This window comes from Vidua chalybeata, chromosome 1 (genome assembly GCF_026979565.1).
Source record: "Vidua chalybeata isolate OUT-0048 chromosome 1, bVidCha1 merged haplotype, whole genome shotgun sequence".
In the NCBI taxonomy this organism is placed as follows: domain Eukaryota; kingdom Metazoa; phylum Chordata; class Aves; order Passeriformes; family Viduidae; genus Vidua; species Vidua chalybeata.
In genome coordinates, this window is record NC_071530.1 from 139,606,615 (window position 1) to 139,619,211 (window position 12,597).

The window sequence follows — 12,597 nt, forward strand, 5'->3', positions numbered from 1 at the left end:
TTCTCATCAGGTTTCTTGTCTGGTCTTCCTGAATTAATGTGAATTTTATATGTGCAAAATAAATGCTGAGTATCTGCCACAACTATTACAGGAAGAAAAAAAGAATAATGTCACATAATGTCTCATGTCTCTCTCAAGGCGCTTTGATGTCAGGAAAAAAAATATGCAAGCACAACTATTTTTCTAACTTATTTATCTTTGGGGGTTGCCAGAGGAAGGTCTTTTTTGCCTCCCAGACCACCACAAAGTTGAGACATGGGGAACAAGTGATGATCTACATGACTCTTCTGTGAAAGTTCTGGATTTTCCGAAGGGCCGTTTACAGTTACATGTTTATTCATTTTTCCAGTCAGTGAGCATTATAAAAATAAAGGACAGAAAAACAGAGGTTATGCTAATAATTCCCAAGGGACTATCAAGAGCATGCAGTTTCAGTCTCTGATGCAGATGATAGCAGAGTTTCTCAGGAAGCTATGGGAAGACACAACCTAGCTTTGTGAAATTGCTTAGAAGCTGGTAATTTGTAAAATTTGTATCCATAAGTTCATATCAGCAATTGATTTTTAGGTGATTCTTTGAATTATTGGTAGCATTTGTCACATTCTTTGGCAGATATCAACTGTAATATTTGTAGTTAGGTAGTCAGGAATTTTCCATCAGAGCTGAAAAGCCTTGATGGTCAGCAAATATATCTATGACTTAAAAAAAATAAACCTTTTAATTGGAGAAACAGTACCAAATTTCTGGTCCTCTCACATTCAGAAATATTCTTTACTTGATATCTGACATTTAGACTGTTTTATTGTTCATTGGATTTTCTGTCTTACAAAAAAAACCAAGTCAAATTAGAAAAATTCTGTGAACTTGACTAAATACTCAGAATGTTGGCCCATTTTACTGCCCTCCAGCATGATTGACTGAATAATCCAATCTGTTGCCTTCCTTCAGTGGAGGTGAAATAAACTATACCTTGCTTCCTCATGGGGATGTTGACAGTAGATAAGCTGTTCATCTGCATTAAATGTAACAACTCTTTGTGATTTCTCCTTTTTGGAAACATCTGAAACTTCTGAAGAAAACAATACAAACTGCTAAGCCATGCCAAAACAGAAGCTGTTATGGACAAAATGTTGTACTGTTGGGCAAAAGCACAAAATTGTCTTCAGTGGCACCTTTCTGCATAAGTCTCACTATCTTTATCATATTATTTGTCTTGTGATTTCACCCTGCATTTTTTTCTACTTTCCAAAGCAAGTGAAAACCAGTCATTTTTAATGGAAGGACCTTTGATGTGTCCATTCTTATGTTCTTCTACATATACCTGTTCCCATTGTGAATTTACATCTTTCTATTGAAATGAACCTGGTGAAGAGGTGAGGTCATATTTAAACACTCCTTTTTCCATTCTATATTCACAAAGGATTTAGTACAAAACTCGGGGAAGTTGATGGGGGTTTTTCATTCATTTGCATTGAAAGACGTGCTGGAGAATCTCATTCCAGTTCTGTAGCTTCCATTTATTTTTTCTCTTTATTTCTTCTTTCCACACAAAAGAAAAAAAAAGAAAAAGAAAAAAAAAAAAAAAGGTATTTGTGGTTGCTCCCATGTCTTTTCCATTTGCATCATGCATCCTTCCCAAACCTTGTCACACACCTATCAGGTATAACAAGGTGTGTCTGAAAAAGCTACCTGGCTTTCTTATTCTCATTCGTAGTGAAATTTGTTTCTCCCACATACAGGACAAAGACAAATGATTTGTGGAAATCTAATGGAATCAACTCTCCACTCTGGAGTTATGAGATACAGCCAAAGGAAAAATACAGGCACATCTTCTGGACCTGAACTGTTCTTGGGAACAACTGCATAAGCAGTACTGTGGCATTGTGCCAAAACTTCTTGGCTTTGCTGGATGTAGACTGACTCACAGGATCATCTTAGCTCTCTCTGTAACCACTGCACTGGTTGATCTGCAAACCAAACTGTCTTCCCCTGCATAATGGGAGATGACCTTTATCAAGCTAATTGTCTGTGTCATCTAAAAGGTTATTTGGGCAAAATATTGAGGTTTTAACCTCAGATAAAGATATTTGCAAATATCTTAATTCTATCCTGGTTTGAGACTCACTTTTTTTTAAACAGAGACAAAATGGAGCATCATGTGAGAACTACCAAGGTCACTGGGAAAGCAAGGCATCCCCAGTTTCCTCACCACTGTGGCCATATGAAAAGCAGAAAAAGCCTTGTCTGTGTATGCTCTGCTCAGCAATAACAAAAAACATCTCTATATTATCAACCCTATGTTGATAAGAACAACATCTCAGCCACCTCTCTAAATGAAAGACAGAAGTAAGACAAGGCTCTAACTTGAATAGCTGTGGAGTTGTCATGAATACTGTATGCTGCAGAAAGTTAAGGCAGTGGGCCTTGGGACTATTATCTAATGGAAACAGATTGAGCATGGCTGTAGGCTGTAGGCTGGAAAACTTCACTGGTAAGAGTTGCACTTCAGGAAGAAAGCTACTCTCTAACTGTAATACATCATGAGATAAATCAGCTTTTAGGAAAAAGGATGTAGAACTAGTTGGCATTTGGGCCTAAAGTTGGTAGAAAGTTATAAATACAATTTTTTATTTAAACAGGTAAGTATATTAAATATACTTTACTAAATATGCATTTCAGAGATCCAGCAGGTTACAAAACAATGATAACTAGGCATTAGAACAGGGTACTTGTATTTTCACTTGAAGTAGTAATATAGAGATGACACATCTTCCAATGACCACCAGCAGCTCTGAGCAGGAATCATTATGTGAAATTAATTCCCAGGCTTATGTTACGTACATGTGCTTGGTTTTGGCTGGGATTGAGATAATTTTCTTAACAATGGCTGCTGTGGGGTTGTGTTTTGGATTTGTGCTGAGCACAAAGTTGATAATATATCAATTATATTGCTTTTGTTATTGCTGAGCAGGGCTTGCAAAGAGCCAAGGCCTTTTCTGCTTTTCATATGGCCACAGTGGTGAGGAAATTGGGGCTGCCTGGGAGGTTGGGAGGAGACACAGCCAGCACAGATGACCCAAACTAATAAAAGGGATATTCCAAACCATATGACATCATGCTCAGGATACAAAGCTGTGAGAAAGCCAGAAGAGGGGGAATGTCGGTGTGATGATGTTTGTTGTCCCAAGTCACCATTGCACATGATTGAGCCCTGGTCTCCTGGAGAAGGCTGAACACCTGCCTGCCCACAGGAAGCAGTGAATTGATCCTTGTTTTACTTCACTTTTGTACAAAGCTTTCACTTTCCCTATTAAACTGTCTTTATCTCAACCCACAAGTGTTCTGGCTTTTACTCTGCTGATTCTCTCCCCACTCCTGCTGGTGGGAGAGTGAGTTAGGAGCTGCCTGAGGCTTAGTTGCTGGCTAGGGTAAGCCACAATAATAGGTGTGCTGGTTTTGACTGAGATTGAGGTAATTTTCTTCACAGTAGCCGGTATGAGGTTGTGTTTTGGATTTGTGCTGGAAACAATGTTGATAAGACAGGGATGTTTTAGTTACTGCTGGCAGTGCTTACACAGTATCAAGGTGTTCTCTGCCTCTCACTTCACCTCCACCACAACAGTGGGAAGCCAGCCTGTACCACCGTAATGATCCCTTCTGTTTTAAAAGCTCAGAATACTATACGTAATCCCTGTAATTAATCTAGCTCCATAGGCTTCTGTTTACGTGTCAGTTATTTTGGCTATGTGTATCAGAAGAAATAACTGGTTGCACCCAGTCAGAGTTTATTGAAAGCAGGGAATTACTATTTGGAGCAAAGACTGTTTCTAAAAAGCCTGCTGTATAAGCTTATGCTCATTGGAAACACCGAAGTTGATCTTGGTGACACATCCTATTTGCTGAAAGTTTACGGTAGATTGACTCATGCAGTTTTATGTTGTGCTCAGTTCAAAACACTTTTTTTTTTTTTTTTGGTTGAGTGGTAGCTGTTTCAGTGGTTACCTTTTGGTTTGATGGTTTGTTTTTAGAGGGCAGAGAAAGTTTACCCAAATTACGAGCAGTTGCCAGTATTGCCTGAAGAAAAATGTCATCCTGACATTGATTTCTTTGGGGAATGAATCATGCAGCTATATAACTTTTAGCAGAGCTGTCTGTCTAGATTTGTGATCTTTTACTTGCTTTTAGTACAAAGTTTGTCACTTGAAACAATGTGTGATGTCTCGTCTTAAGCATATTTATAGTTTTCTCCCTGTTTACCAACAGTTCTGTTCTGTGTGTCATTCGTGTCTGGCATATGCATCATCGCCAGTTCCATTTCAGTATAGAAACCCATAATTTCACTTTATATTTTGTGCATATGCATCATTTTTGTGGCTATGTTTTATCCATGATGGGGAATTACAAGGAGGCCTTCTTAATGATAGAAACCATAACGTGTCCCGAATATAGCACAGTATGGATAATTGCAGACAGGAGTTTAGAGGTATTTTTGGTTTTGACAATTAATGACTGCCTACATGGAAGTTTTATTGAATTGCATCACATAAAAAAACATGAACAGAAAACCAATGACACATTCCTTTGGAGAGCTCCCTTGAGGTCATCTAATCCAAAGAAAATCAAAATGGCCAAATCTTTAAATCAGCACAAACAGAAAACCTAAGTAATGAATACAGCTTGATGGATTTCTTCAGACCAGATCCTGTTCACTTGAAGTCTTCCCACTTACGAGGAAAGGACTGAGGAATCCCAGGAGCAGCAAGATCAAAGCAGCAGATGTTTCTATTCTGGTTCTAATCTCAAGTAGTTAGAAAAACAGATAAATCGTAACTTCTCACTGCCTCATCCCTGCTTTCTTTTTAAGATCGGTAATTTCCTTATTTCCTTGTTCTATTATTGTGGGTCCCTGTTACTTACTATTTATTAAGTGCTGATTGATGCAAATCTTCAGAGGTATAAAGCCATAATGTTTGCACTGATGTTCAGGGCCTCTAGACAAAAAATCTCATCTCTTGCCTTTTGTTTCCTTGAAAAAGAGCAGCTCAGCATTCATTTTCTGACTCCATTGCCTGCCTGCCCCTCCATGGAGCAGCACTCACTGGACATGTGCCTGTCTGTATGGCAGAGCATGACAGCAGGTACACTCATCACATCTGAGGAAGCTGTCACTAAGCATTCAGTTACTGACTCATTCCCCACCACAAATTCTTCTTAAAATAAAACATGTGACTATCTTCCTAGTGCTAATTGGCAGTAATTCACTTTCAGATTGATTAAGCCTAGAATTTTTTTTTTTTTTTAAAGTTACAGTTGAAAATTAGCCAGTTCCAGCTGGGGAACTGGCAGAGGCAGCATTGAGCAGAATGCAAGTCAAAATCTATTTCCAGTGCTCGTCTGTACCCTTGTGAAATTGTCTTCCAACCTCTGTGAGCAGGCAATGTGCCATCCTGCTGCATGGGGACAAGGGTGGGCAGCCAAGCCATGGTGTGCACACACTGACTGTGGGCAGGAAGGGCACAAATCCAAGCCCATGAATGTGGATGCAACAGCATGGCTGGAGTGTAAGCACAGATTCAACAGTAAATGGACCATATCAACAGCATGAAGCTGAAATCACCCCTGATATCAGCCAAACAGCCTCCTTCTCTGAGTGAAGTAATTTTCATTGCCAAGGAATCAAGACATATACTGCACCAGAAAAGAGGTGAAGAAGGAGAAGAGCAGTCAGATCTTTGTCATGCTTTCCCTGCTCTTTGCACAGCCTTTTTGCTTTTGATTAAGTTGTTGCTCTTTGCAAAGAGAGCAACTGCTCTGTGATGTAGCATTGCGGATGCTTTGCATGGCAAATCTCTTCTGTGCTGTAAAGCCAAGGACCAGTTAATGAGAGATAATCTCTTACCATTTACCCAACTGCTCATAAGTTCAAGTTTATTCTTAACTAGTTCTGGTAAGAACTTAAGGATGTGCTTTAACTGCCTGGGGAGTAAGACCTCTTTACCACAGAACAGTACAAGAACCTGCCAGGATCTACTCTTTGCTCCAACTTGTGCTGCTCTGACCAAATTGCAAGCATCTAGCAGATTGTGGCAATTTCCTGTCCCTTAGACTGAAAGTGACCTTGAAACCTATAAGAATAAAGCTGGAATCTCCAAAACACTTGGAGAAATGACAGTGCTACATGTTTTACTGATACTGTTGGACACAGTCCGACACTGTCTTTGGAACTGATTTAATCTTACTTGTAAACTCATAAATTCTTTTGAATGCTGTCATAAAATTCCATACATTAAGCACAACCATGCCCCAGTTTTTGGTGATGAGAATTACTGTGGTGATTTATGAGTCTTTCTTCTATATCTCTACTTATATTGTTGCAGCCAGAGAGCAGGTAGATTAAAAAGCAAAGCATCCAAGTAGGCGTCACTTCCCATGTGGGGATGAGGCAAACAAAAATATGAAGTCTAGGAGAATCCTGCCTCAGGGAAAAATGCAGAAAACTCTGTGGTTCTCAACAGTTTCCATTAATGACAAAGTCATTCCCACTCAGAAATCTTTTTATAAGCCCTGTAGCACATTTTTTTCCTTGCCAGAGGTGGCTCAGCAGTTATTCCAAGTTATGTGAATGACTTCAAATTGGTGGAAGTCACAGCAGTCCTTTTATCCAGTTTGTGCTAGTACTGTACTTTATATATTAAAGCACTAGTAAACTAAGACCCAGCTATAATGACATGACATTGTACCTAAGCAAGTATCTACAATTCAGAGGCATGCATATGAATTGGGGAGTGGAATCCAGCCTTCCAGTTTCCAAATTACATGTCAAAATCTCCAGAGGTATCAGCAGTAATCATCACCGAGTAGGAAAACCTTGTATTTTTAAAATCTTTCTTCATTACACAGAACTTGAACTTGTAAAAAGACTTATTCATTAGCTGGTTAAAAAAAAACCCAAAAAAACTAAAAACAAAAAACCAAACAACAAAAACCCCACAACAAAAAAAAAGGGCTTTCTGAGTATGAACTGAGTGAAGGAGGTTTTTCCTTTAGATTTGTTATGTTGTCATGTGGAAAATAAGCCACCACCATCACCCTGCCTCCTTTACACTAGCAAACAGTCTGGCAGACAATAACTAGGAAGATGGGAGAATGAGACTCAAAACTTTCTTTTTCTTGCCAGAAAGACACCCACACAGACATAAAACCAATGTTACAACACATTACACAACACTGTGCGTCCCCAAACAGCAGGGAAACAACTTAGGACATAAGATAGAGTTCACTGGGCAGGACAGATATCTTGAGACACATTTGGTAGCAGAGTTCAGGCAATGACCAAGGCCAGGAGCCTCTGGCCTTGGAGGGAGGTTTCAAGCTTTCTCTGTTTTCCTGCTCTCTCATTTTCCTCACATCCTTGCCCTCCCTTTTAGCTGGATTTTGCTGGAGAAGTAGCTGCCTCCTGGTTTGTTGGGGTTTATTTTGCAGACTGCCAAAGGAAGAGCTAAAAGCTATTTGGCTCTAGCTCTCTTCAGAAGGTATGCAGCAGAGTTGGAACTGAAAAGGAAGAAAAAAAGAGAAACTAAATAATTATAAATCTAGATGATCTGTATAATAAGAACTATAAGGTTAACCTATAACATGGGAAATGCAAGACACATCAGCTGAATTCTAGGACCAGGAGAGTAAGATCAAGTGGGATTGGTAGAGCTTGTGGTTTGAAGTTTTGTTGTTGCTCTGAATGATAAAAAGGTTTCATATAAAATCCACAGATCAGCACATCACCTACGTACCACTTAGTCATTTTAGGGTTTTCTCCTGGACACAAGCCTAACATCTGCCATCTCCTGTGACTATGTCTGTCCCCATCACATCGCTTTTTCCAGAGCACTCCACACAGTTCATCACTTCATGGAAGGGTTTCAGAGCATGCTGGAAAGCAAAGCTCAGCTTTGCCCTAATCCAAGGCTTTGTACAAGGTTCTGTCCATTTGTGTTGCAATGTCAGCCACTTTTCTGTTCTCTTAAGAAGTGTTAAAGAGAGCAGAATCAACCTTTTTCAGTTTGTCATGGTGGGAAGTATATCTATTCTCTTGGGGCAACTTGTGCACAGCTTTGCCACTAATCCATACTATAAACTTAGAAAGCAAACACAAAAGACTGCACACCAGTGCTATTTCAGTTCACAGCTGTGTGCCCAGGTCTATTTCATTCAAATATTTTCATTAGCCATGCAATCCTCTGTTTAATTGTTTACATGATTTTTTTTTTTTTTTTTTTTTTTTTTTTTAAGAAAGGAGCCTCAAACCAGGATGGGAAGGGTATAACTAGGCAGGACAGAAGAGTGATTCCAGGCAGAACATTATATTTGGTTCCTATTTCTGCAGCCCAAAATAACAACTCTCCAAAGAGCATCAGGGATGTTCAAATTCCAGAGACAGAAATAAGCTCCATAGCTCAAGACACTATATGATCTCTAGGAGGAGAGCAAAGAACTCTAATGACAGAAATGCCTGAGATAAGAATGTAAAAATCTGAGGCTGGGTACATGCTCGTAATCTCTCATGTGTAAACAAACAGTTAAATTTATGTCAGGGAGCAGCATGTTTAGTTTTCTGAAGAAGACATGTTTCCCAGAAGGAATTACATAAATATTTATGAAAATTAAGCAGGAAATATTTTCCCAGGGTAGGACACTGTTCAGCACTGCATCAGGTCAGTAGAAGCTGGGGTTTATTTTGTCAGTCTTCCCCTGGAACTGAATCATTGCCCTCTTGTTTGCAAAAATCTGTTCTGACACAGGAAGAGGCTGCACTTAAATAAACACACTTACAAGCCACATTGAGTATTTCATTTCTATCACATCTCTGACTACATATGTGAATGCCTTACATTTTTGGATAGCTTCTCTGAGTGATTGCATGGAAAACAATAGCAATAAGTATCTCTTAGGCCTCTCTGAAAGCCTGGTGCCATTATGTCAAAGGTGTCTTCAGCAGAACTGAAAGCCTGCAGGCTAACAGACAGAGAAGCATTCTCAATCCAAGTGTTCACGATAGAAGTGTTCATAAAACATTCACTGTGAGCCAGGACATTCTTGCTAAGTGTAAAAGTTAGAAACAAAGAGTTGTAATGCAGTGCTACCTGAGTGAGCAGAAGTTACACACAATTGAGGTCTGTTTACCAAATGAGGTACAGGGCTCAGTGCTGCACCTCATAAAGCATGCAGCAGCTCTCCAAATCCGTGGTCTGCAATGTGAGCTCCTTGGGAGAGTTCAGTGCTGACCAGCAGTTCTGTTCTCCTGCCTCACAGCAGATACGTACAGCTGGAACTTGTGTCAGCTTTTCTGTTTAAGGGCTAAAAGCTGAGGGGAATAGGAGTGGGAAAGGAGAGGTATCAGCATACCAAGAAGAGGTTGTAAGCTCTAGTGCAGACCTAAGGTTCTCCAAGAGTGCCATCCTTGTGTCAGACCAGAAAAAGCTCACACCCATCCCTCAAGGTACCCAACTCAACAGAGAGCCAAACTCATCAGCAAGAAACCAGAGAGATCGTAGTTGGTAGTGGAGCATAAATTTCCATACAGCTGAGGCTGATGAAGTCTCTCAAACATCCAACAAGATGTTGGATGATGATCTATAATCATTAGAGACCTACAAGCTCTGTTTACTAAACATATAAGCCATAAGATTTTGGACAATTTTGTCCTTAGGTTGGTTGTTTTCAGGCATATCAAAATCTAGTCATTGTTTATATCTTAATTAGAAGAACAACAACTGGTGGAGATTCTGTTTAAGGCTTGAGTAGCCATTGCATGGTGTCAAAACCAAACTCGGCACTTTACAAAATAGCCCAGCATGACAGAATGAAACACCCCAAATCATCATGACCCCTGATACGAGAAGAGAAACCATCTAGGATCCCAAAGCAAAGGAATATTACACATATTACACTTTTTTTTTTTTTTTTATTATTCAGGTGCTCCCAAGTTTATTCAGTATAGTAAGGTACACAAGGGGAATGTTCTCCTTAATGCTGAATTTGGGTCAGAAATTATTCCAGTGGACTCTCAACACTTATGGCTGAATCAGCCCATGGTTACAAGCAGGATGTATTAACCTGCAGTCGAACCACAGGATCTGTGACTCTATAAATGGTGAAAATTGGCTATAGGAGTGGCCACCTTTTTATGAACAGTATTTCAGCATGTTGTCTGTGCTCCTTACAGTCTGTTTACATTTAACTACTAACATCTGAAGAGAAAGCAAATGAAGGTTATGCAAATCTCCAAGGAAGTTACTTGGACTCTAAATAGACAATGCACAAGACAAAGGTTACCTGCTAGTGCTCATCCCAAAGAACAGAATATTTCTGGATATTTTTTGTGCCTTTTCAGGGTTTCCTTGTAAAACATTCATGCCCTTGGAAGCATTTGTTTTGTGACTTTTATGTCTGGATGATGTGGCCTAGTTTGTTATTCTTCCTTGCCTACAGTAATTTTTTAAGCCTGATTCAATAAGAATTAACATGCACAATAGGCACTCTGCTTCATTAAATCTCCCTCAGCAATGAAGCTGCTTGAAGATTTTTCAGTGAAGCTGGTTTGATAAATATTGATTTGCCAAAACCCAAGCTTTTGTGGTAGTATGTCAGTTTTGATGGATTGCCTGTTAAGGCAGGTTTTCTAGCTCCAGAACAGCATTCCTGGTCCAACACATGGGAAGACATAACTGATTAGCACACACCCTTGTAGTAAAGCAATATAACCTTAAGGCTCTACTGCAAACACTGGTTTGAACTAGGCAGAGAAATAATTAAAACCTGGATCTCATACATTTTGAGTAAGTGTTTTCATTTACCAAGTTTTCAGATCCATTAAATCTAATTTCTCACAGTATTTTCAGGGGGCTTGTGACTGTCAGGGAAGGTGGGGTGGGGGTGGGAGGTGGGGGTTGGGGAAGAGTAGAGTCTTGATTTATTTTCTAATGTGGACTGAAAACATTTGTAAATGATCACACCACTGTCAGAAAAATGTTCCCTGCTTAGTCCCAGATAGTAATTGAAGTAGTTAAACAAATTATTTCCTCTCTCATTTACACTTTAGCCCTTTTTACCCCTGATAAATAACAAACAAGTCACTGTAAGTCTCTCAGTACCATAGAACAGATAGCATCATTCATGTCAGTTTGGCAACATTTCCCAAAATGCCTCCTCCAACACTAAGTGCACTAGCTTCCCACTCCTACGCTCTCTATTCTTGCTCTTACATTGACCTTCTGCTCACAAAATGGAAAGTGAAGAGAAGAAAAAGCTAAATAAAACAGATTAACAGTGTACAAGTCAAAGGCACAGTGCCCAATGCAAATCACAGAGGAACAAGTTTATTTCTGGTATGACTCTACTCAACCATAATCCTGGCTTTGTCTTTCCTCCCCCTCTAACTGTGTGTACCCATTATCAAGGCCACATTTGAGGGGGTATGTTAGATGGACAGAGACCACTATTTATTTCTGAAAAACACTGTACACAGTTTAACAAGAAAAAAAAAAAAGTATTTTGGAAAGGGGGACAGTCTGTGAGCAGGCTAGAAAGAAAAAGGGAGAGGAGTATCTTGACCCTTCTTGGGACTTTGGCCAACCTTTTATTACAGATGAAAGCCTGAAGTCAGAACCTTTCTTCAGACTTTAAGTAAAGGTATTTGCTTTTACATCAGTACTGCTACTTATTCTGTATTTACTAACTTTTCCGATCCATTAAATCTAATTTCGCAGCCTAGAGGCTGAAACACAGGACTAGGGAACCAAATACTCTCTTAAATAATGAGGAAAGCCTCTCAAAAGCTATTAACATAGGAAATGCATTTTTTTTCCTAAGATGGAAAGCAAACACCCTCTCACACACTACATAGCTCAAAAGCCTAGTTCAGCTTTTTTAGTAGCTATCTCATTGTGTGAGAAACCAGAAGTTTACAAAATTCCTGGAAATATTACAAATAGTCATCTCCCCATTCTTTTCTGCCAGGCTACCTTGAACATTCTCCTATCCCTGGTCACTGTGCTCTCCTTAAGAGAAAGCTACAGCTTTTTCTAGAAGGGATAGCACACAGGTATGTGTTTGTCATAGCTCCTTCCAAAAGGAAGGATGCATGCAACCTGTTCCTCCACCCTACACTGGTTTCAGGGTCCCAGCACCCAGCTGAACACCTGAAGGTTACCTCAGGACTCAAACCAGCTGGAGTTTCCTCTGGACAAGCCAAAGATAATGTTGGGATCTATGCTACACCACTGTCCTGATATATGGCCTCTCCCAGTGCGTGGGAAGAGTGATATGGGAGAAGGTGATGCAGTCATTCAAGCTCATCTTGTTCTGTGTCTTCCGTCCTGAAGTTTGTCCCTTCTGTACTCTGTCTACCGACACGATCTGGGCTTGGGGCTAGCATTGTGGAGCTACCTGTATGCATAAACCCATCATTTGTGGGTTTCAGGCTAAAACACCCATGGATAATGTCAACTTTTCATTTGCTACTCTGGGGGCTGTGGGTACCTGACACCCAAAAGGTGAGATATAGCACCAGGGATTTCCACCCACGGTGGACTGACAGCTTGT